Source organism: Schistocerca gregaria, chromosome 4 (genome assembly GCF_023897955.1).
Source record: "Schistocerca gregaria isolate iqSchGreg1 chromosome 4, iqSchGreg1.2, whole genome shotgun sequence".
In the NCBI taxonomy this organism is placed as follows: Eukaryota; Metazoa; Arthropoda; class Insecta; order Orthoptera; family Acrididae; genus Schistocerca; species Schistocerca gregaria.
The window spans coordinates 26,360,933-26,387,493 of NC_064923.1; the positions used below are offsets into that span (position 1 = coordinate 26,360,933).

The 26,561-nt window shown below is 46.1% G+C and overlaps 18 non-coding genes across 18 annotated transcripts; all 18 read left to right on the forward strand.

The window, feature by feature from the left end:
- The first annotated feature begins 492 nt into the window (after positions 1–492).
- Trnat-agu (transfer RNA threonine (anticodon AGU)) lies at positions 493–564 on the forward strand. Its single transcript has one exon. It is a non-coding gene; the product is annotated as a tRNA-Thr (tRNA).
- A 1,435-nt stretch (positions 565–1,999) lies between these two features.
- On the forward strand, positions 2,000–2,071 carry Trnat-agu (transfer RNA threonine (anticodon AGU)). The gene has a single exon. It is a non-coding gene; the product is annotated as a tRNA-Thr (tRNA).
- Positions 2,072–3,514: 1,443 nt separating this feature from the next.
- Positions 3,515–3,586, forward strand: Trnat-agu (transfer RNA threonine (anticodon AGU)). Its single transcript has one exon. It is a non-coding gene; the product is annotated as a tRNA-Thr (tRNA).
- A 1,441-nt stretch (positions 3,587–5,027) lies between these two features.
- Trnat-agu (transfer RNA threonine (anticodon AGU)) lies at positions 5,028–5,099 on the forward strand. The gene has a single exon. It is a non-coding gene; the product is annotated as a tRNA-Thr (tRNA).
- A 1,438-nt stretch (positions 5,100–6,537) lies between these two features.
- Trnat-agu (transfer RNA threonine (anticodon AGU)) lies at positions 6,538–6,609 on the forward strand. Its single transcript has one exon. It is a non-coding gene; the product is annotated as a tRNA-Thr (tRNA).
- Positions 6,610–8,043: 1,434 nt separating this feature from the next.
- On the forward strand, positions 8,044–8,115 carry Trnat-agu (transfer RNA threonine (anticodon AGU)). Its single transcript has one exon. It is a non-coding gene; the product is annotated as a tRNA-Thr (tRNA).
- A 1,441-nt stretch (positions 8,116–9,556) lies between these two features.
- On the forward strand, positions 9,557–9,628 carry Trnat-agu (transfer RNA threonine (anticodon AGU)). Its single transcript has one exon. It is a non-coding gene; the product is annotated as a tRNA-Thr (tRNA).
- A 1,432-nt stretch (positions 9,629–11,060) lies between these two features.
- Trnat-agu (transfer RNA threonine (anticodon AGU)) lies at positions 11,061–11,132 on the forward strand. Its single transcript has one exon. It is a non-coding gene; the product is annotated as a tRNA-Thr (tRNA).
- A 1,447-nt stretch (positions 11,133–12,579) lies between these two features.
- On the forward strand, positions 12,580–12,651 carry Trnat-agu (transfer RNA threonine (anticodon AGU)). The gene has a single exon. It is a non-coding gene; the product is annotated as a tRNA-Thr (tRNA).
- A 1,453-nt stretch (positions 12,652–14,104) lies between these two features.
- On the forward strand, positions 14,105–14,176 carry Trnat-agu (transfer RNA threonine (anticodon AGU)). The gene has a single exon. It is a non-coding gene; the product is annotated as a tRNA-Thr (tRNA).
- A 1,462-nt stretch (positions 14,177–15,638) lies between these two features.
- Positions 15,639–15,710, forward strand: Trnat-agu (transfer RNA threonine (anticodon AGU)). The gene has a single exon. It is a non-coding gene; the product is annotated as a tRNA-Thr (tRNA).
- A 1,456-nt stretch (positions 15,711–17,166) lies between these two features.
- On the forward strand, positions 17,167–17,238 carry Trnat-agu (transfer RNA threonine (anticodon AGU)). Its single transcript has one exon. It is a non-coding gene; the product is annotated as a tRNA-Thr (tRNA).
- Positions 17,239–18,700: 1,462 nt separating this feature from the next.
- On the forward strand, positions 18,701–18,772 carry Trnat-agu (transfer RNA threonine (anticodon AGU)). Its single transcript has one exon. It is a non-coding gene; the product is annotated as a tRNA-Thr (tRNA).
- A 1,425-nt stretch (positions 18,773–20,197) lies between these two features.
- Positions 20,198–20,269, forward strand: Trnat-agu (transfer RNA threonine (anticodon AGU)). Its single transcript has one exon. It is a non-coding gene; the product is annotated as a tRNA-Thr (tRNA).
- Positions 20,270–21,710: 1,441 nt separating this feature from the next.
- On the forward strand, positions 21,711–21,782 carry Trnat-agu (transfer RNA threonine (anticodon AGU)). The gene has a single exon. It is a non-coding gene; the product is annotated as a tRNA-Thr (tRNA).
- A 1,453-nt stretch (positions 21,783–23,235) lies between these two features.
- Positions 23,236–23,307, forward strand: Trnat-agu (transfer RNA threonine (anticodon AGU)). Its single transcript has one exon. It is a non-coding gene; the product is annotated as a tRNA-Thr (tRNA).
- A 1,465-nt stretch (positions 23,308–24,772) lies between these two features.
- On the forward strand, positions 24,773–24,844 carry Trnat-agu (transfer RNA threonine (anticodon AGU)). Its single transcript has one exon. It is a non-coding gene; the product is annotated as a tRNA-Thr (tRNA).
- A 1,439-nt stretch (positions 24,845–26,283) lies between these two features.
- Positions 26,284–26,355, forward strand: Trnat-agu (transfer RNA threonine (anticodon AGU)). The gene has a single exon. It is a non-coding gene; the product is annotated as a tRNA-Thr (tRNA).
- The last annotated feature ends 206 nt before the right edge of the window (positions 26,356–26,561 follow it).

The following is a 26,561-nucleotide window of genomic DNA, read 5'->3' on the forward strand; positions in this document are numbered from 1 at the left end:
AACATGGGGAGGTTCTGTATGGGACCAATCAACCCAAACGAGTACTGTGTGACGTGCTAACCGGCATATACTCACCGAGGCAGCGCGGCTAGCTCAGTCGGTAGAACATAAGGCTCTTAATCCCAGGGTCGTGGGTTCGAGCCCAACGTGGGGAGGAACGGAATTTTGTTCCTCTGCAGATGTAACTTACCGTTTTTCTGATTAACGTGATGTAATGGAAATAGCAACTTTAAACTTTGCCTACGTCTCCGTCAGTCGCTCGAAACTGTATTTGAAGGTGAAGGTGATTTTGTAGACATGTGTGAAAGACATGTTCTGAAATGCAAGTGGTGTTATTTGGAGAGCACTTCCTTTACGTGTCAGATGTGTAGCCAAGCAGTAATGGGTCGCCATAGCTGCAAATATTAGACGGTAATATGAAGTGTTGTCAGCTGAAGTCTGATGATCCAGACGACCGTAAGGATGAAGTACGCAAAAGTACAGCTAGGCCGCGCCTGTTTAGCTCAGTGGCAGAGCACTGGTCTAGTAAACCAGGGGTCGTGAGTTCGATCCTCACAGGAGGCAGACGAATTTTGGATATCAGTTGCGCGTCGTGGCCTTATAGCAAACACTATCTGGGATGACTAACAATTAGCGAGAGGCGTTTTATTAAGAATTACTCTCAGATGTGATTAAGGCGAATGGCGCAGATAAAGCATTTGCCAAAGCGGTACAGCATAAGGTGGGATGGGACAGTCTGAAATATATTTTATAGATGTATTTCTCACATATCTCAGAGCCTTCCGCGGTTGTCGTCGTCGTCGCCGCCGCCGCCACCTCTGCAGAAGTAGCAAATGGACATCGTAGCAAATGCGGCGAGGGACGCCCTGCCTTACATTTCCGAATGCACAAAGTGTATGGTTTAGTTTCCCAGTCTATATTTGGTAGGTCTCATAGCAGGTTGAATGTATCAAATGGGTGGGAAAGAGCAAGGGGCAGCGTCTGTGTAGAACGAAAACACAACTCCTCAGTGGTGTGAGCGTTTTGAGATGAGTCGTATATAAGTTCCACTTGTTTGTCAGTGACCGTGTGGCCTAATGGATAAGGCGTCGGACTTCGTATCCGAAGATTGCGTGTTTGATTCCTCTCTCGGTCGTGTTTTTCCAGATCTGAAAAAGAAACATACCGTTTTAGTGTAGCACTTGAGCAGTACGAAACCGTGTGAACGTTGCTGTTGACCATTTTCTGCTTGGAGATGCTCTTGAGCTTGAAACACGCACAACAAGACCGGTGTTAACTAGCGAATTGGTTTGCATATTGCCGTCGCCGCGTGTTTTTGACTGGCACTTGCACATCTAAAATAACGTCGTAAAGTAACTCGTTCGGCTTATGAGTCACATGAAGTATGTGTGTTAATTTTGACGAAACTATCTCTGCAGGTTGTCATGCAATTCTGTTACCTCTCAGAAATGATTATGAAATAAAAGTGAACAACGTGACGAGTGTGACGTTAGGAAAACATTAGGCAACATGGGGAGGTTCTGTATGGGACCAATCAACCCAAACGAGTACTGTGTGACGTGCTAACCGGCATATACTCACCGAGGCAGCGCGGCTAGCTCAGTCGGTAGAACATAAGGCTCTTAATCCCAGGGTCGTGGGTTCGAGCCCCACGTGGGGAGGAACGGAATTTTGTTCCTCTGCAGATGTAACTTACCGTTTTTCTGATTAACGTGATGTAATGGAAATAGCAACTTTAAACTTTGCCTACGTCTCCGTCAGTCGCTACGAAACTGTATTTGAAGGTGAAGGTGATTTTGTAGACATGTGTGAAAGACATGTTCTGAAATGCAAGTGGTGTTATTTGGAGAGCACTTCCTTTACGTGTCAGATGTGTAGCCAAGCAGTAATGGGTCGCCATAGCTGCAAATATTAGACGGTAATATGAAGTGTTGTCAGCTGAAGTCTGATGATCCAGACGACCGTAAGGATGAAGTACGCAAAAGTACCGCTAGGCCGCGCCTGTTTAGCTCAGTGGCAGAGCACTGGTCTAGTAAACCAGAGGTCGTGAGTTCGATCCTCACAGAAGGCACACGAATTTTGGATATCAGTTGCGCGTCGTGGCCTTATAGCAAACAGTATCTGGGATGACTAACAATTAGCGAGAGGCGTTTTCTTAAGAATTACTCTCAGATGTGATTAAGCGAATGGCGCAGATAAAGCATTTGCCAAAGCGGTACAGCATAAGGTGGGATGGGACAGTCTGAAATATATTTTATAGATGTATTTCTCACATATCTCAGAGCCTTCCGCGGTTGTCGTCGTCGTCGTCGCCGCCGCCGCCGCCGCCACTTCTGCAGAAGTAGCAAATGGACATCGTAGCAAATGCGGCGAGGGACGCCCTGCCTTACATTTCCGAATGCACAAAGTGTATGGTTTAGTTTCCCAGTCTATATTTGGTAGGTCTCATAGCAGGTTGAATGTATCAAATGTGTGGGAAAGAGCAAGGGGCAGCGTCTGTGTAGAACGAAAACACAACTCCTCAGTGGTGTGAGCGTTTTGAGATGAGTCGTATATAAGTTCCAATTGTTTGTCAGTGACCGTGTGGCCTAATGGATAAGGCGTCGGACTTCGTATCCGAAGATTGCGTGTTTGATTCCTCTCTCGGTCGTGTTTTTCCAGATCTGAAAAAGAAACATACCGTTTTAGTGTAGCACTTGAGCAGTACGAAACCGTGTGAACGTTGCTGTTGACCATTTTCTGCTTGGAGATGCTCTTGAGCTTGAAACACGCACAACAAGACCGGTGTTAACTAGCGAATTGGTTTGCATATTGCCGTCGCCGCGTGTTTTTGACTGGCACTTGCACATCTAAAATAACGTCGGAAAGTAACTCGTTCGGCTTATGAGTCACATCAAGTATGTGTGTTAATTTTGACGAAACTAGCTCTGCATGTTGTCATGCAATTCTGTTACCTCTCAGAAATGATTATGAAATAAAAGTGAACTACGTGACGAGTGTGACGTTAGGAAAACATTAGGCAACATGGGGAGGTTCTGTATGGGACCAATCAACCCAAACGAGTACTGTGTGACGTGCTAACCGGCATATACTCACCGAGGCAGCGCGGCTAGCTCAGTCAGTAGAACATAAGGCTCTTAATCCCAGGGTCGTGGGTTCGAGCCCCACGTGGGGAGGAACGGAATTTTGTTCCTCTGCAGATGTAACGTACCGTTTTTCTGATTAACGTGATGTAATGGAAATAGCAACTTTAAACTTTGCCTACGTCTCCGTCAGTCGCTACGAAACTGTATTTGAAGGTGAAGGTGATTTTGTAGACATGTGTGAAAGACATGTTCTGAAATGCAAGTGGTGTTATTTGGAGAGCACTTCCTTTACGTGTCAGATGTGTAGGCAAGCAGTAATGGGTCGCCATAGCTGCAAATATTAGACGGTAATATGAAGTGTTGTCAGCTGAAGTCTGATGATCCAGACGACCGTAAGGATGAAGTACGCAAAAGTACCGCTAGGCCGCGCCTCTTTAGCCCAGTGGCAGAGCACTGGTCTAGTAAACCAGGGGTCGTGAGTTCGATCCTCACAGGAGGCAGACGAATTTTGGATATCAGTTGCCCGTCGTGGCCTTATAGCAAACACTATCTGGGATGACTAACAATTAGCGAGAGGCGTTTTATTAAGAATTACTCTCAGATGTGATTAAGGCGAATGGCGCAGATAAAGCATTTGCCAAAGCGGTACAGCATAAGGTGGGATGGGACAGTCTGAAATATATTTTATAGATGTATTTCTCACATATCTCAGAGCCTTCCGCGGTTGTCGTCGTCGTCGCCGCCGCCGCCGCCGCCACTTCTGCAGAAGTAGCAAATGGACATCGTAGCAAATGCGGCGAGGGACGCCCTGCCTTACATTTCCGAATGCACAAAGTGTATGGTTTAGTTTCCCAGTCTATATTTGGTAGGTCTCATAGCAGGTTGAATGTATCAAATGGGTGGGAAAGAGCAAGGGGCAGCGTCTGTGTAGAACGAAAACACAACTCCTCAGTGGTGTGAGCGTTTTGAGATGAGTCGTATATATGTCCCACTTGTTTGTCAGTGACCGTGTGGCCTAATGGATAAGGCGTCGGACTTCGTATCCGAAGATTGCGTGTTTGATTCCTCTCTCGGTCGTGTTTTTCCAGATCTGAAAAAGAAACATACCGTTTTAGTGTAGCACTTGAGCAGTACGAAACCGTGTGAACGTTGCTGTTGACCATTTTCTGCTTGGAGATGCTCTTGAGCTTGAAACACGCACAACAAGACCGGTGTTAACTAGCGAATTGGTTTGCATATTGCCGTCGCCGCGTGTTTTTGACTGGCACTTGCACATCTAAAATAACGTCGGAAAGTAACTCGTTCGGCTTATGAGTCACATGAAGTATGTGTGTTAATTTTGACGAAACTATCTCTGCAGGTTGTCATGCAATTCTGTTACCTCTCAGAAATGATTATGAAATAAAAGTGAACAACGTGACGAGTGTGACGTTAGGAAAACATTAGGCAACATGGGGAGGTTCTGTATGGGACCAATCAACCCAAACGAGTACTGTGTGACGTGCTAACCGGCATATACTCACCGAGGCAGCGCGGCTAGCTCAGTCGGTAGAACATAAGGCTCTTAATCCCAGGGTCGTGGGTTCGAGCCCCACGTGGGGAGGAACGGAATTTTGTTCCTCTGCAGATGTAACTTACCGTTTTTCTGATTAACGTGATGTAATGGAAATAGCAACTTTAAACTTTGCCTACGTCTCCGTCAGTCGCTACGAAACTGTATTTGAAGGTGAAGGTGATTTTGTAGACATGTGTGAAAGACATGTTCTGAAATGCAAGTGGTGTTATTTGGAGAGCACTTCCTTTACGTGTCAGATGTGTAGCCAAGCAGTAATGGGTCGCCATAGCTGCAAATATTAGACGGTAATATGAAGTGTTGTCAGCTGAAGTCTGATGATCCAGACGACCGTAAGGATGAAGTACGCAAAAGTACCGCTAGGCCGCGCCTGTTTAGCTCAGTGGCAGAGCACTGGTCTAGTAAACCAGAGGTCGTGAGTTCGATCCTCACAGAAGGCACACGAATTTTGGATATCAGTTGCGCGTCGTGGCCTTATAGCAAACAGTATCTGGGATGACTAACAATTAGCGAGAGGCGTTTTCTTAAGAATTACTCTCAGATGTGATTAAGGCGAATGGCGCAGATAAAGCATTTGCCAAAGCGGTACAGCATAAGGTGGGATGGGACAGTCTGAAATATATTTTATAGATGTATTTCTCACATATCTCAGAGCCTTCCGCGGTTGTCGTCGTCGTCGTCGCCGCCGCCGCCACTTCTGCAGAAGTAGCAAATGGACATCGTAGCAAATGCGGCGAGGGACGCCCTGCCTTACATTTCCGAATGCACAAAGTGTGTGGTTTAGTTTCCCAGTCTGTATTTGGTAGGTCTCGTAGCAGGTTAAATGTATCAAATGGGTGGGAAAGAGCAAGGGGCAGCGTCTGTGTAGAACGAAAACACAACTCCTCAGTGGTGTGAGCGTTTTGAGATGAGTCGTATATAAGTTCCACTTGTTTGTCAGTGACCGTGTGGCCTAATGGATAAGGCGTCGGACTTCGTATCCGAAGATTGCGTGTTTGATTCCTCTCTCGGTCGTGTTTTTCCAGATATGAAAAAGAAACATACCGTTTTAGTGCAGCACTTGAGCAGTACGAACCCGTGTGAACGTTGCTGTTGACCATTTTCTGCTTGGAGATGCTCTTGAGCTTGAAACACGCACAACAAGACCGGTGTTAACTAGCGAATTGGTTTGCATATTGCCGTCGCCGCGTGTTTTTGACTGGCACCTGCACATCTAAAATAGCGTCGGAAAGTAACTCGTTCGGCTTATGAGTCACATCAAGTATGTGTGTTAATTTTGACGAAACTAGCTCTGCAGGTTGTCATGCAATTCTGTTACCTCTCAGAAATGATTATGAAATAAAAGTGAACTACGTGACGAGTGTGACGTTAGGAAAACATTAGGCAACATGGGGAGGTTCTGTATGGGACCAATCAACCCAAACGAGTACTGTGTGACGTGCTAACCGGCATATACTCACCGAGGCAGCGCGGCTAGCTCAGTCGGTAGAACATAAGGCTCTTAATCCCAGGGTCGTGGGTTCGAGCCCCACGTGGGGAGGAACGGAATTTTGTTCCTCTGCAGATGTAACTTACCGTTTTTCTGATTAACGTGATGTAATGGAAATAGCAACTTTAAACTTTGCCTACGTCTCCGTCAGTCGCTACGAAACTGTATTTGAAGGTGAAGGTGATTTTGTAGACATGTGTGAAAGACATGTTCTGAAATGCAAGCGGTGTTATTTGGAGAGCACTTCCTTTACGTGTCAGATGTGTAGCCAAGCAGTAATGGGTCGCCATAGCTGCAAATATTAGACGGTAATATGAAGTGTTGTCAGCTGAAGTCTGATGATCCAGACGACCGTAAGGATGAAGTACGCAAAAGTACCGCTAGGCCGCGCCTCTTTAGCTCAGTGGCAGAGCACTGGTCTAGTAAACCAGAGGTCGTGAGTTCGATCCTCACAGAAGGCAGACGAATTTTGGATATCAGTTGCGCGTCGTGGCCTTATAGCAAAGAGTATCTGGGATGACTAACAATTAGCGAGAGGCGTTTTCTTAAGAATTACTCTCAGATGTGATTAAGGCGAATGGCGCAGATAAAGCATTTGCCAAAGCGGTACAGCATAAGGTGTGATGGGACAGTCTGAAATATATTTTATAGATGTATTTCTCACATATCTCAGAGCCTTCCGCGGTTGTCGTCGTCGTCGCCGCCGCCGCCACTTCTGCAGAAGTAGCAAATGGACATCGTAGCAAATGCGGCGAGGGACGCCCTGCCTTACATTTCCGAATGCACAAAGTGTATGGTTTAGTTTCCCAGTCTATATTTGGTAGGTCTCATAGCAGGTTGAATGTATCAAATGTGTGGGAAAGAGCAAGGGGCAGCGTCTGTGTAGAACGAAAACACAACTCCTCAGTGGTGTGAGCGTTTTGAGATGAGTCGTATATAAGTTCCACTTGTTTGTCAGTGACCGTGTGGCCTAATGGATAAGGCGTCGGACTTCGTATCCGAAGATTGCGTGTTTGATTCCTCTCTCGGTCGTGTTTTTCCAGATCTGAAAAAGAAACATACCGTTTTAGTGTAGCACTTGAGCAGTACGAAACCGTGTGAACGTTGCTGTTGACCATTTTCTGCTTGGAGATGCTCTTGAGCTTAAAACACGCACAACAAGACCGGTGTTAACTAGCGAATTGGTTTGCATATTGCCGTCGCCGCGTGTTTTTGACTGGCACTTGCACATCTAAAATAACGTCGGAAAGTAACTCGTTCGGCTTATGAGTCACATCAAGTATGTGTGTTAATTTTGACGAAACTAGCTCTGCATGTTGTCATGCAATTCTGTTACCTCTCAGAAATGATTATGAAATAAAAGTGAACTACGTGACGAGTGTGACGTTAGGAAAACATTAGGCAACATGGGGAGGTTCTGTATGGGACCAATCAACCCAAACGAGTACTGTGTGACGTGCTAACCGGCATATACTCACCGAGGCAGCGCGGCTAGCTCAGTCGGTAGAACATAAGGCTCTTAATCCCAGGGTCGTGGGTTCGAGCCCCACGTGGGGAGGAACGGAATTTTGTTCCTCTGCAGATGTAACTTACCGTTTTTCTGATTAACGTGATGTAATGGAAATAGCAACTTTAAACTTTGCCTACGTCTCCGTCAGTCGCTCGAAACTGTATTTGAAGGTGAAGGTGATTTTGTAGACATGTGTGAAAGACATGTTCTGAAATGCAAGTGGTGTTATTTGGAGAGCACTTCCTTTATGTGTCAGATGTGTAGGCAAGCAGTAATGGGTCGCCATAGCTGCAAATATTAGACGGTAATATGAAGTGTTGTCAGCTGAAGTCTGATGATCCAGACGACCGTAAGGATGAAGTACGCAAAAGTACCGGTAGGCCGCGCCTGTTTAGCTCAGTGGCAGAGCACTGGTCTAGTAAACCAGGGGTCGTGAGTTCGATCCTCACAGGAGGCAGACGAATTTTGGATATCAGTTGCGCGTCGTGGCCTTATAGCAAAGAGTATCTGGGATGACTAACAATTAGCGAGAGGCGTTTTCTTAAGAATTACTCTCAGATGTGATTAAGGCGAATGGCGCAGATAAAGCATTTGCCAAAGCGGTACAGCATAAGGTGGGATGGGACATTCTGAAATATATTTTATAGATGTATTTCTCACATATCTCAGAGCCTTCCGCGGTTGTCGTCGTCGTCGCCGCCGCCGCCGCCGCCACTTCTGCAGAAGTAGCAAATGGACATCGTAGCAAATGCGGCGAGGGACGCCCTGCCTTACATTTCCGAATGCACAAAGTGTATGGTTTAGTTTCCCAGTCTATATTTGGTAGGTCTCATAGCAGGTTGAATGTATCAAATGGGTGGGAAAGAGCAAGGGGCAGCGTCTGTGTAGAACGAAAACACAACTCCTCAGTGGTGTGAGCGTTTTGAGATGAGTCGTATATAAGTTCCACTTGTTTGTCAGTGACCGTGTGGCCTAATGGATAAGGCGTCGGACTTCGTATCCGAAGATTGCGTGTTTGATTCCTCTCTCGGTCGTGTTTTTCCAGATCTGAAAAAGAAACATACCGTTTTAGTGTAGCACTTGAGCAGTACGAAACCGTGTGAACGTTGCTGTTGACCATTTTCTGCTTGGAGATGCTCTTGAGCTTGAAACACGCACAACAAGACCGGTGTTAACTAGCGAATTGGTTTGCATATTGCCGTCGCCGCGTGTTTTTGACTGGCACTTGCACATCTAAAATAACGTCGGAAAGTAACTCGTTCGGCTTATGAGTCACATCAAGTATGTGTGTTAATTTTGACGAAACTAGCTCTGCATGTTGTCATGCAATTCTGTTACCTCTCAGAAATGATTATGAAATAAAAGTGAACAACGTGACGAGTGTGAAGTTAGGAAAACATTAGGCAACATGGGGAGGTTCTGTATGGGACCAATCAACCCAAACGAGTACTGTGTGACGTGCTAACCGGCATATACTCACCGAGGCAGCGCGGCTAGCTCAGTCGGTAGAACATAAGGCTCTTAATCCCAGGGTCGTGGGTTCGAGCCCCACGTGGGGAGGAACGGAATTTTGTTCCTCTGCAGATGTAACTTACCGTTTTTCTGATTAACGTGATGTAATGGAAATAGCAACTTTAAACTTTGCCTACGTCTCCGTCAGTCGCTACGAAACTGTATTTGAAGGTGAAGGTGATTTTGTAGACATGTGTGAAAGACATGTTCTGAAATGCAAGTGGTGTTATTTGGAGAGCACTTCCTTTACGTGTCAGATGTGTAGCCAAGCAGTAATGGGTCGCCATAGCTGCAAATATTAGACGGTAATATGAAGTGTTGTCAGCTGAAGTCTGATGATCCAGACGACCGTAAGGATGAAGTACGCAAAAGTACCGCTAGGCCGCGCCTCTTTAGCTCAGTGGCAGAGCACTGGTCTAGTAAACCAGGGGTCGTGAGTTCGATCCTCACAGGAGGCAGACGAATTTTGGATATCAGTTGCGCGTCGTGGCCTTATAGCAAACAGTATCTGGGATGACTAACAATTAGCGAGAGGCGTTTTATTAAGAATTACTCTCAGATGTGATTAAGGCGAATGGCGCAGATAAAGCATTTGCCAAAGCGGTACAGCATAAGGTGGGATGGGACAGTCTGAAATATATTTTATAGATGTATTTCTCACATATCTCAGAGCCTTCCGCGGTTGTCGTCGTCGTCGTCGTCGCCACTTCTGCAGAAGTAGCAAATGGACATCGTAGCAAATGCGGCGAGGGACGCCCTGCCTTACATTTCCGAATGCACAAAGTGTATGGTTTAGTTTCCCAGTCTATATTTGGTAGGTCTCATAGCAGGTTGAATGTATCAAATGGGTGGGAAAGAGCAAGGGGCAGCGTCTGTGTAGAACGAAAACACAACTCCTCAGTGGTGTGAGCGTTTTGAGATGAGTCGTATATAAGTTCCACTTGTTTGTCAGTGACCGTGTGGCCTAATGGATAAGGCGTCGGACTTCGTATCCGAAGATTGCGTGTTTGATTCCTCTCTCGGTCGTGTTTTTCCAGATCTGAAAAAGAAACATACCGTTTTAGTGTAGCACTTGAGCAGTACGAACCCGTGTGAACGTTGCTGTTGACCATTTTCTGCTTGGAGATGCTCTTGAGCTTGAAACACGCACAACAAGACCGGTGTTAACTAGCGAATTGGTTTGCATATTGCCGTCGCCGCGTGTTTTTGACTGGCACCTGCACATCTAAAATAGCGTCGGAAAGTAACTCGTTCGGCTTATGAGTCACATCAAGTATGTGTGTTAATTTTGACGAAACTAGCTCTGCAGGTTGTCATGCAATTCTGTTACCTCTCAGAAATGATTATGAAATAAAAGTGAACTACGTGACGAGTGTGACGTTAGGAAAACATTAGGCAACATGGGGAGGTTCTGTATGGGACCAATCAACCCAAACGAGTACTGTGTGACGTGCTAACCGGCATATACTCACCGAGGCAGCGCGGCTAGCTCAGTCGGTAGAACATAAGGCTCTTAATCCCAGGGTCGTGGGTTCGAGCCCCACGTGGGGAGGAACGGAATTTTGTTCCTCTGCAGATGTAACTTACCGTTTTTCTGATTAACGTGATGTAATGGAAATAGCAACTTTAAACTTTGCCTACGTCTCCGTCAGTCGCTACGAAACTGTATTTGAAGGTGAAGGTGATTTTGTAGACATGTGTGAAAGACATGTTCTGAAATGCAAGTGGTGTTATTTGGAGAGCACTTCGTTTACGTGTCAGATGTGTAGCCAAGCAGTAATGGGTCGCCATAGCTGCAAATATTAGACGGTAATATGAAGTGTTGTCAGCTGAAGTCTGATGATCCAGACGACCGTAAGGATGAAGTACGCAAAAGTACCGCTAGGCCGCGCCTGTTTAGCTCAGTGGCAGAGCACTGGTCTAGTAAACCAGAGGTCGTGAGTTCGATCCTCACAGAAGGCACACGAATTTTGGATATCAGTTGCGCGTCGTGGCCTTATAGCAAACAGTATCTGGGATGACTAACAATTAGCGAGAGGCGTTTTCTTAAGAATTACTCTCAGATGTGATTAAGGCGAATGGCGCAGATAAAGCATTTGCCAAAGCGGTACAGCATAAGGTGGGATGGGACAGTCTGAAATATATTTTATAGATGTATTTCTCACATATCTCAGAGCCTTCCGCGGTTGTCGTCGTCGTCGTCGTCGTCGTCGCCGCCGCCGCCACTTCTGCAGAAGTAGCAAATGGACATCGTAGCAAATGCGGCGAGGGACGCCCTGCCTTACATTTCCGAATGCACAAAGTGTATGGTTTAGTTTCCCAGTCTATATTTGGTAGGTCTCATAGCAGGTTGAATGTATCAAATGTGTGGGAAAGAGCAAGGGGCAGCGTCTGTGTAGAACGAAAACACAACTCCTCAGTGGTGTGAGCGTTTTGAGATGAGTCGTATATAAGTTCCAATTGTTTGTCAGTGACCGTGTGGCCTAATGGATAAGGCGTCGGACTTCGTATCCGAAGATTGCGTGTTTGATTCCTCTCTCGGTCGTGTTTTTCCAGATCTGAAAAAGAAACATACCGTTTTAGTGTAGCACTTGAGCAGTACGAAACCGTGTGAACGTTGCTGTTGACCATTTTCTGCTTGGAGATGCTCTTGAGCTTGAAACACGCACAACAAGACCGGTGTTAACTAGCGAATTGGTTTGCATATTGCCGTCGCCGCGTGTTTTTGACTGGCACTTGCACATCTAAAATAACGTCGGAAAGTAACTCGTTCGGCTTATGAGTCACATCAAGTATGTGTGTTAATTTTGACGAAACTAGCTCTGCATGTTGTCATGCAATTCTGTTACCTCTCAGAAATGATTATGAAATAAAAGTGAACTACGTGACGAGTGTGACGTTAGGAAAACATTAGGCAACATGGGGAGGTTCTGTATGGGACCAATCAACCCAAACGAGTACTGTGTGACGTGCTAACCGGCATATACTCACCGAGGCAGCGCGGCTAGCTCAGTCGGTAGAACATAAGGCTCTTAATCCCAGGGTCGTGGGTTCGATCCCCACGTGGGGAGGAACGGAATTTTGTTCCTCTGCAGATGTAACTTACCGTTTTTCTGATTAACGTGATGTAATGGAAATAGCAACTTTAAACTTTGCCTACGTCTCCGTCAGTCGCTAATAAACTGTATTTGAAGGTGAAGGTGATTTTGTAGACATGTGTGAAAGACATGTTCTGAAATGCAAGTGGTGTTATTTGGAGAGCACTTCGTTTACGTGTCAGATGTGTAGCCAAGCAGTAATGGGTCGCCATAGCTGCAAATATTAGACGGTAATATGAAGTGTTGTCAGCTGAAGTCTGATGATCCAGACGACCGTAAGGATGAAGTACGCAAAAGTACCGCTAGGCCGCGCCTGTTTAGCTCAGTGGCAGAGCACTGGTCTAGTAAACCAGGGGTCGTGAGTTCGATCCTCACAGGAGGCAGACGAATTTTGGATATCAGTTGCGCGTCGTGGCCTTATAGCAGACAGTATCTGGGATGACTAACAATTAGCGAGAGGCGTTTTATTAAGAATTACTCTCAGATGTGATTAAGGCGAATGGCGCAGATAAAGCATTTGCCAAAGCGGTACAGCATAAGGTGGGATGGGACAGTCTGAAATATATTTTATAGATGTATTTCTCACATATCTCAGAGCCTTCCGCGGTTGTCGTCGTCGTCGTCGTCGTCGTCGTCGTCGTCGCCGCCGCCACTTCTGCAGAAGTAGCAAATGGACATCGTAGCAAATGCGGCGAGGGACGCCCTGCCTTACATTTCCGAATGCACAAAGTGTGTGGTTTAGTTTCCCAGTCTATATTTGGTAGGTCTCGTAGCAGGTTGAATGTATCAAATGGGTGGGAAAGAGCAAGGGGCAGCGTCTGTGTAGAACGAAAACACAACTCCTCAGTGGTGTGAGCGTTTTGAGATGAGTCGTATATAAGTTCCACTTGTTTGTCAGTGACCGTGTGGCCTAATGGATAAGGCGTCGGACTTCGTATCCGAAGATTGCGTGTTTGATTCCTCTCTCGGTCGTGTTTTTCCAGATCTGAAAAAGAAACATACCGTTTTAGTGTAGCACTTGAGCAGTACGAAACCGTGTGAATGTTGCTGTTGACCATTTTCTGCTTGGAGATGCTCTTCAGCTTAAAACACGCACAACAAGACCGGTGTTAACTAGCGAATTGGTTTGCATATTGCCGTCGCCGCGTGTTTTTGACTGGCACTTGCACATCTAAAATAACGTCGGAAAGTAACTCGTTCGGCTTATGAGTCACATCAAGTATGTGTGTTAATTTTGACGAAACTAGCTCTGCAGGTTGTCATGCAATTCTGTTACCTCTCAGAAATGATTATGAAATAAAAGTGAACTACGTGACGAGTGTGACGTTAGGAAAACATTAGGCAACATGGGGAGGTTCTGTATGGGACCAATCAACCCAAACGAGTACTGTGTGACGTGCTAACCGGCATATACTCACCGAGGCAGCGCGGCTAGCTCAGTCGGTAGAACATAAGGCTCTTAATCCCAGGCTCGTGGGTTCGATCCCCACGTGGGGAGGAACGGAATTTTGTTCCTCTGCAGATGTAACTTACCGTTTTTCTCAATAACGTGATGTAATGGAAATAGCAACTTTAAACTTTGCCTACGTCTCCGTCAGTCGCTACGAAACTGTATTTGAAGGTGAAGGTGATTTTGTAGACATGTGTGAAAGACATGTTCTGAAATGCAAGTGGTGTTATTTGGAGAGCACTTCCTTTACGTGTCAGATGTGTAGCCAAGCAGTAATGGGTCGCCATAGCTGCAAATATTAGACGGTAATATGAAGTGTTGTCAGCTGAAGTCTGATGATCCAGACGACCGTAAGGATGAAGTACGCAAAAGTACAGCTAGGCCGCGCCTCTTTAGCTCAGTGGCAGAGCACTGGTCTAGTAAACCAGGGGTCGTGAGTTCGATCCTCACAGGAGGCAGACGAATTTTGGATATCAGTTGCGCGTCGTGGCCTTATAGCAAACAGTATCTGGGATGACTAACAATTAGCGAGAGGCGTTTTATTAAGAATTACTCTCAGATGTGATTAAGGCGAATGGCGCAGATAAAGCATTTGCCAAAGCGGTACAGCATAAGGTGGGATGGGACAGTCTGAAATACATTTTATAGATGTATTTCTCACATATCTCAGAGCCTTCCGCGGTTGTCGTCGTCGTCGTCGTCGTCGTCGTCGTCGTCGTCGTCGTCGCCGCCGCCACTTCTGCAGAAGTAGCAAATGGACATCGTAGCAAATGCGGCGAGGGACGCCCTGCCTTACATTTCCGAATGCACAAAGTGGGTGGTTTAGTTTCCCAGTCTATATTTGGTAGGTCTCGTAGCAGGTTGAATGTATCAAATGGGTGGGAAAGAGCAAGGGGCAGCGTCTGTGTAGAACGAAAACACAACTCCTCAGTGGTGTGAGCGTTTTGAGATGAGTCGTATATAAGTTCCACTTGTTTGTCAGTGACCGTGTGGCCTAATGGATAAGGCGTCGGACTTCGTATCCGAAGATTGCGTGTTTGATTCCTCTCTCGGTCGTGTTTTTCCAGATCTGAAAAAGAAACATACCGTTTTAGTGTAGCACTTGAGCAGTACGAAACCGTGTGAATGTTGCTGTTGACCATTTTCTGCTTGGAGATGCTCTTCAGCTTGAAACACGCACAACAAGACCGGTGTTAACTAGCGAATTGGTTTGCATATTGCCGTCGCCGCGTGTTTTTGACTGGCACTTGCACATCTAAAATAACGTCGGAAAGTAACTCGTTCGGCCTATGAGTCACATCAAGTATGTGTGTTAATTTTGACGAAACTAGCTCTGCAGGTTGTCATGCAATTCTGTTACCTCTCAGAAATGATTATGAAATAAAAGTGAACTACGTGACGAGTGTGACGTTAGGAAAACATTAGGCAACATGGGGAGGTTCTGTATGGGACCAATCAACCCAAACGAGTACTGTGTGACGTGCTAACCGGCATATACTCACCGAGGCAGCGCGGCTAGCTCAGTCGGTAGAACATAAGGCTCTTAATACCAGGGTCGTGGGTTCGATCCCCACGTGGGGAGGAACGGGATTTTGTTCCTCTGCAGATGTAACTTACCGTTTTTCTCAATAACGTGATGTAATGGAAATAGCAACTTTAAACTTTGCCTACGTCTCCGTCAGTCGCTACGAAACTGTATTTGAAGGTGAAGGTGATTTTGTAGACATGTGTGAAAGACATGTTCTGAAATGCAAGTGGTGTTATTTGGAGAGCACTTCCTTTACGTGTCAGATGTGTAGCCAAGCAGTAATGGGTCGCCATAGCTGCAAATATTAGACGGTAATATGAAGTGTTGTCAGCTGAAGTCTGATGATCCAGACGACCGTAAGGATGAAGTACGCAAAAGTACAGCTAGGCCGCGCCTCTTTAGCTCAGTGGCAGAGCACTGGTCTAGTAAACCAGGGGTCGTGAGTTCGATCCTCACAGGAGGCAGACGAATTTTGGATATCAGTTGCGCGTCGTGGCCTTATAGCAAACAGTATCTGGGATGACTAACAATTAGCGAGAGGCGTTTTATTAAGAATTACTCTCAGATGTGATTAAGGCGAATGGCGCAGATAAAGCATTTGCCAAAGCGGTACAGCATAAGGTGGGATGGGACAGTCTGAAATACATTTTATTGATGTATTTCTCACATATCTCAGAGCCTTCCGCGGTTGTCGTCGTCGTCGTCGTCGTCGTCGTCGTCGTCGTCGCCGCCGCCACTTCTGCAGAAGTAGCAAATGGACATCGTAGCAAATGCGGCGAGGGACGCCCTGCCTTACATTTCCGAATGCACAAAGTGGGTGGTTTAGTTTCCCAGTCTATATTTGGTAGGTATCGTAGCAGGTTGAATGTATCAAATGGGTGGGAAAGAGCAAGGGGCAGCGTCTGTGTAGAACGAAAACACAACTCCTCAGTGGTGTGAGCGTTTTGAGATGAGTCGTATATAAGTTCCACTTGTTTGTCAGTGACCGTGTGGCCTAATGGATAAGCCGTCGGACTTCGTATCCGAAGATTGCGTGTTTGATTCCTCTCTCGGTCGTGTTTTTCCAGATCTGAAAAAGAAACATACCGTTTTAGTGTAGCACTTGAGCAGTACGAAACCGTGTGAACGTTGCTGTTGACCATTTTCTGCTTGGAGATGCTCTTGAGCTTGAAACACGCACAACAAGACCGGTGTTAACTAGCGAATTGGTTTGCATATTGCCGTCGCCGCGTGTTTTTGACTGGCACTTGCACATCTAAAATAACGTCGGAAAGTAACTCGTTCGGCTTATGAGTCACATCAAGTATGTGTGTTAATTTTGACGAAACTAGCTCTGCAGGTTGTCATGCAATTCTGTTACCTCTCAGAAATGATTATGAAATAAAAGTGAACTACGTGACGAGTGTGACGTTAGGAAAACATTAGGCAACATGGGGAGGTTCTGTATGGGACCAATCAACCCAAACGAGTACTGTGTGACGTGCTAACCGGCATATACTCACCGAGGCAGCGCGGCTAGCTCAGTCGGTAGAACATAAGGCTCTTAATCCCAGGGTCGTGGGTTCGATCCCCACGTGGGGAGGAACGGAATTTTGTTCCTCTGCAGATGTATCTTACCGTTTTTCTGATTAACGTGATGTAATGGAAATAGCAACTTTAAACTTTGCCTACGTCTCCGTCAGTCGCTACGAAACTGTATTTGAAGGTGAAGGTGATTTTGTAGACATGTGTGAAAGACATGTTCTGAAATGCAAGTGGTGTTATTTGGAGAGCACTTCCTTTACGTGTCAGATGTGTAGGCAAGCAGTAATGGGTCGCCATAGCTGCAAATATTAGACGGTAGTATGAAGTGTTGTCAGCTGAAGTCTGATGATCCAGACGACCGTAAGGATGAAGTACACAAAAGTACCGCTAGGCCGCGCCTGTTTAGCTCAGTGGCAGAGCACTGGTGTAGTAAACCAGGGGTCGTGAGTTCGATCCTCACAGGAGGCAGACGAATTTTGGATATCAGTTGCGCGTCGTGGCCTTATAGCAAACAGTATCTGGGATGACTGACAATTAGCGAGAGGCGTTTTATTAAGAATTACTCTCAGATGTGATTAAGGCGAATGTCGCAGATAAAGCATTTGCCAAAGCGGTACAGCATAAGGTGGGATGGGACAGTCTGAAATGCATTTTATAGATGTATTTCTCACATATCTCAGAGCCTTCCGCGGTTGTCGTCGTCGTCGTCGTCGTCGTCGTTGTCGTCGTCGTCGCCGCCGCCGCCACTTCTGCAGAAGTAGCAAATGGACATCGTAGCAAATGCGGCGAGGGTCGCCCTGCCTTACATTTCCGAATGCACAAAGTGTGTGGTTTAGTTTCCCAGTCTATATTTGGTAGGTCTCGTAGCAGGTTGAATGTATCAAATGGGTGGGAAAGAGCAAGGGGCAGCGTCTGTGTAGAACGAAAACACAACTCCTCAGTGGTGTGAGCGTTTTGAGATGAGTCGTATATAAGTTCCACTTGTTTGTCAGTGACCGTGTGGCCTAATGGATAAGGCGTCGGACTTCCTATCCGAAGATTGCGTGTTTGATTCCTCTCTCGGTCGTGTTTTTCCAGATCTGAAAAAGAAACATACCGTTTTAGTGTAGCACTTGAGCAGTACGAAACCGTGTGAATGTTGCTGTTGACCATTTTCTGCTTGGAGATGCTCTTCAGCTTAAAACACGCACAACAAGACCGGTGTTAACTAGCGAATTGGTTTGCATATTGCCGTCGCCGCGTGTTTTTGACTGGCACTTGCACATCTAAAATAACGTCGGAAAGTAACTAGTTCGGCTTATGAGTCACATCAAGTATGTGTGTTAATTTTGACGAAACTAGCTCTGCAGGTTGTCATGCAATTCTGTTACCTCTCAGAAATGATTATGAAATAAAAGTGAACTACGTGACGAGTGTGACGTTAGGAAAACATTAGGCAACATGGGGAGGTTCTGTATGGGACCAATCAACCCAAACGAGTACTGTGTGACGTGCTAACCGGCATATACTCACCGAGGCAGCGCGGCTAGCTCAGTCGGTAGAACATAAGGCTCTTAATCCCAGGGTCGTGGGTTCGAGCCCCACGTGGGGAGGAACGGAATTTTGTTCCTCTGCAGATGTAACTTACCGTTTTTCTGATTAACGTGATGTAATGGAAATAGCAACTTTAAACTTTGCCTACGTCTCCGTCAGTCGCTACGAAACTGTATTTGAAGGTGAAGGTGATTTTGTAGACATGTGTGAAAGACATGTTCTGAAATGCAAGTGGTGTTATTTGGAGAGCACTTCGTTTACGTGTCAGATGTGTAGGCAAGCAGTAATGGGTCGCCATAGCTGCAAATATTAGACGGTAATATGAAGTGTTGTCAGCTGAAGTCTGATGATCCAGACGACCGTAAGGATGAAGTACGCAAAAGTACCGCTAGGCCGCGCCTCTTTAGCTCAGTGGCAGAGCACTGGTCTAGTAAACCAGGGGTCGTGAGTTCGATCCTCACAGGAGGCAGACGAATTTTGGATATCAGTTGCGCGTCGTGGCCTTATAGCAAACAGTATCTGGGATGACTAACAATTAGCGAGAGGCGTTTTATTAAGAATTACTCTCAGATGTGATTAAGGCGAATGGCGCAGATAAAGCATTTTCCAAAGCGGTACAGCATAAGGTGGGATGGGACAGTCTGAAATACATTTTATAGATGTATTTCTCACATATCTCAGAGCCTTCCGCGGTTGTCGTCGTCGTCGTCGTCGTCGTCGTCGTCGTCGTCGCCGCCGCCGCCACTTCTGCAGAATTAGCAAATGCGGCGAGGGACGCCCTGCCTTACATTTCCGAATGCACAAAGTGGGTGGTTTAGTTTCCCAGTCTATATTTGGTAGGTCTCGTAGCAGGTTGAATGTATCAAATGGGTGGGAAAGAGCAAGGGGCAGCGTCTGTGTAGAACGAAAACACAACTCCTCAGTGGTGTGAGCGTTTTGAGATGAGTCGTATATAAGTTCCACTTGTTTGTCAGTGACCGTGTGGCCTAATGGATAAGGCGTCGGACTTCGTATCCGAAGATTGCGTGTTTGATTCCTCTCTCGGTCGTGTTTTTCCAGATCTGAAAAAGAAACATACCGTTTTAGTGTAGCACTTGAGCAGTACGAAACCGTGTGAATGTTGCTGTTGACCATTTTCTGCTTGGAGATGCTCTTCAGCTTAAAACACGCACAACAAGACCGGTGTTAACTAGCGAATTGGTTTGCATATTGCCGTCGCCGCGTGTTTTTGACTGGCACTTGCACATCTAAAATAACGTCGGAAAGTAACTCGTTCGGCTTATGAGTCACATCAAGTATGTGTGTTAATTTTGACGAAACTAGCTCTGCAGGTTGTCATGTAATTCTGTTACCTCTCAGAAATGATTATGAAATAAAAGTGAACTACGTGACGAGTGTGACGTTAGGAAAACATTAGGCAACATTGGGAGGTTCTGTATGGGACCAATCAACCCAAACGAGTACTGTGTGACGTGCTAACCGGCATATACTCACCGAGGCAGCGCGGCTAGCTCAGTCGGTAGAACATAAGGCTCTTAATCCCAGGGTCGTGGGAGGAACGGAATTTTGTTCCTCTGCAGATGTAACTTACCGTTTTTCTGATTAACGTGATGTAATGGAAATAGCAACTTTAAACTTTGCCTACGTCTCCGTCAGTCGCTACGAAACTGTATTTGAAGGTGAAGGTGATTTTGTAGACATGTGTGAAAGACATGTTCTGAAATGCAAGTGGTGTTATTTGGAGAGCACTTCGTTTACGTGTCAGATGTGTAGGCAAGCAGTAATGGGTCGCCATAGCTGCAAATATTAGACGGTAATATGAAGTGTTGTCAGCTGAAGTCTGATGATCCAGACGACCGTAAGGATGAAGTACGCAAAAGTACCGCTAGGCCGCGCCTCTTTAGCTCAGTGGCAGAGCACTGGTCTAGTAAACCAGGGGTCGTGAGTTCGATCCTCACAGGAGGCAGACGAATTTTGGATATCAGTTGCGCGTCGTGGCCTTATAGCAAACAGTATCTGGGATGACTAACAATTAGCGAGAGGCGTTTTATTAAGAATTACTCTCAGATGTGATTAAGGCGAATGGCGCAGATAAAGCATTTGCCAAAGCGGTACAGCATAAGGTGGGATGGGACAGTCTGAAATACATTTTATAGATGTATTTCTCACATATCTCAGAGCCTTCCGCGGTTGTCGTCGTCGTCGTCGTCGTCGCCGCCGCCACTTCTGCAGAAGTAGCAAATGGACATCGTAGCAAATGCGGCGAGGGACGCCCTGCCTTACATTTCCGAATGCACAAAGTGTGTGGTTTAGTTTCCCAGTCTATATTTGATAGGTCTCGTAGCAGGTTGAATGTATCAAATGGGTGGGAAAGAGCAAGGGGCAGCGTCTGTGTAGAACGAAAACACAACTCCTCAGTGGTGTGAGCGTTTTGAGATGAGTCGTATATAAGTTCCACTTGTTTGTCAGTGACCGTGTGGCCTAATGGATAAGGCGTCGGACTTCGTATCCGAAGATTGCGTGTTTGATTCCTCTCTCGGTCGTGTTTTTCCAGATCTGAAAAAGAAACATACCGTTTTAGTGTAGCACTTGAGCAGTACGAAACCGTGTGAATGTTGCTGTTGACCATTTTCTGCTTGGAGATGCTCTTCAGCTTAAAACACGCACAACAAGACCGGTGTTAACTAGCGAATTGGTTTGCATATTGCCGTCGCCGCGTGTTTTTGACTGGCACTTGCACATCTTAAATAACGTCGGAAAGTAACTCGTTCGGCTTATGAGTCACATCAAGTATGTGTGTTAATTTTGACGAAACTAGCTCTGCAGGTTGTCATGCAATTCTGTTACCTCTCAGAAATGATTATGAAATAAAAGTGAACTACGTGACGAGTGTGACGTTAGGAAAACATTAGGCAACATTGGGAGGTTCTGTATGGGACCAATCAACCCAAACGAGTACTGTGTGACGTGCTAACCGGCATATACTCACCGAGGCAGCGCGGCTAGCTCAGTCGGTAGAACATAAGGCTCTTAATCCCAGGGTCGTGGGTTCTATCCCCACGTGGGGAGGAATGGAATTTTGTTCCTCTGCAGATGTAACTTACCGTTTTTCTGATTAACGTGATGTAATGGAAATAGCAACTTTAAACTTTGCCTACGTCTCCGTCAGTCGCTACGAAACTGTATTTGAAGGTGAAGGTGATTTCGTAGACATGTGTGAAAGACATGTTCTGAAATGCAAGTGGTGTTATTTGGAGAGCACTTCCTTTACGTGTCAGATGTGTAGCCAAGCAGTAATGGGTCGCCATAGCTGCAAATATTAGACGGTAATATGAAGTGTTGTCAGCTGAAGTCTGATGATCCAGACGACCGTAAGGATGAAGTACGCAAAAGTACCGCTAGGCCGCGCCTCTTTAGCTCAGTGGCAGAGCACTGGTCTAGTAAACCAGGGGTCGTGAGTTCGATCCTCACAGGAGGCAGACGAATTTTGGATATCAGTTGCGCGTCGTGGCCTTATAGCAAACAGTATCTGGGATGACTAACAATTAGCGAGAGGCGTTTTATTAAGAATTACTCTCAGATGTGATTAAGGCGAATGGCGCAGATAAAGCATTTGCCAAAGCGGTACAGCATAAGGTGGGATGGGACAGTCTGAAATATATTTTATAGATGTATTTCTCACATATCTCAGAGCCTTCCGCGGTTGTCGTCGTCGTCGTCGTCGTCGTCGTCGTCGTCGCCGCCGCCACTTCTGCAGAAGTAGCAAATGGACATCGTAGCAAATGCGGCGAGGGACGCCCTGCCTTACATTTCCGAATGCACAAAGTGTGTGGTTTAGTTTCCCAGTCTATATTTGGTAGGTCTCGTAGCAGGTTGAATGTATCAAATGGGTGGGAAAGAGCAAGGGGCAGCGTCTGTGTAGAACGAAAACACAACTCCTCAGTGGTGTGAGCGTTTTGAGATGAGTCGTATATAAGTTCCACTTGTTTGTCAGTGACCGTGTGGCCTAATGGATAAGGCGTCGGACTTCGTATCCGAAGATTGCGTGTTTGATTCCTCTCTCGGTCGTGTTTTTCCAGATCTGAAAAAGAAACATACCGTTTTAGTGTAGCACTTGAGCAGTACGAAACCGTGTGAACGTTGCTGTTGACCATTTTCTGCTTGGAGATGCTCTTCAGCTTAAAACACGCACAACAAGACCGGTGTTAACTAGCGAATTGGTTTGCATATTGCCGTCGCCGCGTGTTTTTGACTGGCACTTGCACATCTTAAATAACGTCGGAAAGTAACTCGTTCGGCTTATGAGTCACATCAAGTATGTGTGTTAATTTTGACGAAACTAGCTCTGCAGGTTGTCATGCAATTCTGTTACCTCTCAGAAATGATTATGAAATAAAAGTGAACTACGTGACGAGTGTGACGTTAGGAAAACATTAGGCAACATGGGGAGGTTCTGTATGGGACCAATCAACCCAAACGAGTACTGTGTGACGTGCTAACCGGCATATACTCACCGAGGCAGCGCGGCTAGCTCAGTCGGTAGAACATAAGGCTCTTAATCCCAGGGTCGTGGGTTCGATCCCCACGTGGGGAGGAACGATATTTTGTTCCTCTGCAGATGTAACTTACCGTTTTTCTCAATAACGTGATGTAATGGAAATAGCAACTTTAAACTTTGCCTACGTCTCCGTCAGTCGCTACGAAACTGTATTTGAAGGTGAAGGTGATTTTGTAGACATGTGTGAAAGACATGTTCTGAAATGCAAGTGGTGTTATTTGGAGAGCACTTCGTTTACGTGTCAGATGTGTAGGCAAGCAGTAATGGGTCGCCATAGCTGCAAATATTAGACGGTAATATGAAGTGTTGTCAGCTGAAGTCTGATGATCCAGACGACCGTAAGGATGAAGTACGCAAAAGTACAGCTAGGCCGCGCCTCTTTAGCTCAGTGGCAGAGCACTGGTCTAGTAAACCAGGGGTCGTGAGTTCGATCCTCACAGGAGGCAGACGAATTTTGGATATCAGTTGCGCGTCGTGGCCTTATAGCAAACAGTATCTGGGATGACTAACAATTAGCGAGAGGCGTTTTATTAAGAATTACTCTCAGATGTGATTAAGGCGAATGGCGCAGATAAAGCATTTGCCAAAGCGGTACAGCATAAGGTGGGATGGGACAGTCTGAAATACATTTTATAGATGTATTTCTCACATATCTCAGAGCCTTCCGCGGTTGTCGTCGTCGTCGTCGTCGTCGTCGTCGTCGTCGTCGTCGTCGTCGCCGCCGCCACTTCTGCAGAAGTAGCAAATGGACATCGTAGCAAATGCGGCGAGGGACGCCCTGCCTTACATTTCCGAATGCACAAAGTGGGTGGTTTAGTTTCCCAGTCTATATTTGGTAGGTATCGTAGCAGGTTGAATGTATCAAATGGGTGGGAAAGAGCAAGGGGCAGCGTCTGTGTAGAACGAAAACACAACTCCTCAGTGGTGTGAGCGTTTTGAGATGAGTCGTATATAAGTTCCACTTGTTTGTCAGTGACCGTGTGGCCTAATGGATAAGGCGTCGGACTTCGTATCCGAAGATTGCGTGTTTGTTTCCTCTCTCGGTCGTGTTTTTCCAGATCTGAAAAAGAAACATACCGTTTTAGTGTAGCACTTGAGCAGTACGAAACCGTGTGAACGTTGCTGTTGACCATTTTCTGCTTGGAGATGCTCTTGAGCTTGAAACACGCACAACAAGACCGGTGTTAACTAGCGAATTGGTTTGCATATTGCCGTCGCCGCGTGTTTTTGACTGGCACTTGCACATCTAAAATAACGTCGGAAAGTAACTCGTTCGGCTTATGAGTCACATCAAGTATGTGTGTTAATTTTGACGAAACTAGCTCTGCAGGTTGTCATGCAATTCTGTTACCTCTCAGAAATGATTATGAAATAAAAGTGAACTACGTGACGAGTGTGACGTTAGGAAAACATTAGGCAACATGGGGAGGTTATGTATGGGACCAATCAACCCAAACGAGTACTGTGTGACGTGCTAACCGGCATATACTCACCGAGACAGTGCGGCTAGCTCAGTCGGTAGAACATAAGGCTCTTAATCCCAGGGTCGTGGGTTCGATCCCCATGTGGGGAGGAACGGAATTTTGTTCCTCTGCAGATGTATCTTACCGTTTTTCTGATTAACGTGATGTAATGGAAATAGCAACTTTAAACTTTGCCTACGTCTCCGTCAGTCGCTACGAAACTGTATTTGAAGGTGAAGGTGATTTTGTAGACATGTGTGAAAGACATGTTCTGAAATGCAATTGGTGTTATTTGGAGAGCACTTCGTTTACGTGTCAGATGTGTAGGCAAGCAGTAATGGGTCGCCATAGCTGCAAATATTAGACGGTAGTATGAAGTGTTGTCAGCTGAAGTCTGATGATCCAGACGACCGTAAGGATGAAGTACACAAAAGTACCGCTAGGCCACGCCTGTTTAGCTCAGTGGCAGAGCACTGGTGTAGTAAACCAGGGGTCGTGAGTTCGATCCTCACAGGAGGCAGACGAATTTTGGATATCAGTTGCGCGTCGTGGCCTTATAGCGAACAGTATCTGGGATGACTAACAATTAGCGAGAGGCGTTTTATTAAGAATTACTCTCAGATGTGATTAAGGCGAATGGCGCAGATAAAGCATTTGCCAAAGCGGTACAGCATAAGGTGGGATGGGACAGTCTGAAATACATTTTATAGATGTATTTCTCACATATCTCAGAGCCTTCCGCGGTTGTCGTCGTCGTCGTCGTCGTCGTCGTCGTCGTCGTCGTCGTCGTCGTCGTCGCCGCCGCCGCCACTTCTGCAGAATTAGCAAATGCGGCGAGGGACGCCCTGCCTTACATTTCCGAATGCACAAAGTGGGTGGTTTAGTTTCCCAGTCTATATTTGGTAGGTCTCGTAGTAGGTTGAATGTATCAAATGGGTGGGAAAGAGCAAGGGGCAGCGTCTGTGTAGAACGAAAACACAACTCCTCAGTGGTGTGAGCATTTTGAGATGAGTCGTATATAAGTTCCACTTGTTTGTCAGTCACCGTGTGGCCTAATGGATAAGGCGTCGGACTTCGTATCCGAAGATTGCGTGTTTGATTCCTCTCTCGGTCGTGTTTTTCCAGATCTGAAAAAGAAACATACCGTTTTAGTGTAGCACTTGAGCAGTACGAAACCGTGTGAACGTTGCTGTTGACCATTTTCTGCTTGGAGATGCTCTTGAGCTTGAAACACGCACAACAAGACCGATGTTAACTAGCGAATTGGTTTGCATATTGCCGTCGCCGCGTGTTTTTGACTGGCACTTGCACATCTAAAATAACGTCGGAAAGTAACTCGTTCGGCTTATGAGTCACATCAAGTATGTGTGTTAATTTTGACGAAACTAGCTCTGCAGGTTGTCATGCAATTCTGTTACCTCTCAGAAATGATTATGAAATAAAAGTGAACTACGTGACGAGTGTGACGTTAGGAAAACATTAGGCAACATGGGGAGGTTCTGTATGGGACCAATCAACCCAAACGAGTACTGTGTGACGTGCTAACCGGCATATACTCACCGAGGCAGCGCGGCTAGCTCAGTCGGTAGAACATAAGGCTCTTAATCCCAGGGTCGTGGGAGGAACGGAATTTTGTTCCTCTGCAGATGTAACTTACCGTTTTTCTGATTAACGTGATGTAATGGAAATAGCAACTTTAAACTTTGCCTACGTCTCCGTCAGTCGCTACGAAACTGTATTTGAAGGTGAAGGTGATTTTGTAGACATGTGTGAAAGACATGTTCTGAAAGCAAGTGGTGTTATTTGGAGAGCACTTCGTTTACGTGTCAGATGTGTAGGCAAGCAGTAATGGGTCGCCATAGCTGCAAATATTAGACGGTAATATGAAGTGTTGTCAGCTGAAGTCTGATGATCCAGACGACCGTAAGGATGAAGTACGCAAAAGTACCGCTAGGCCGCGCCTCTTTAGGTCAGTGGCAGAGCACTGGTCTAGTAAACCAGCGGTCGTGAGTTCGATCCTCACAGGAGGCAGACGAATTTTGGATATCAGTTGCGCGTCGTGGCCTTATAGCAAACAGTATCTGGGATGACTAACAATTAGCGAGAGGCGTTTTATTAAGAATTACTCTCAGATGTGATTAAGGCGAATGGCGCAGATAAAGCATTTGCCAAAGCGGTACAGCATAAGGTGGGATGGGACAGTCTGAAATATATTTTATAGATGTATTTCTCACATA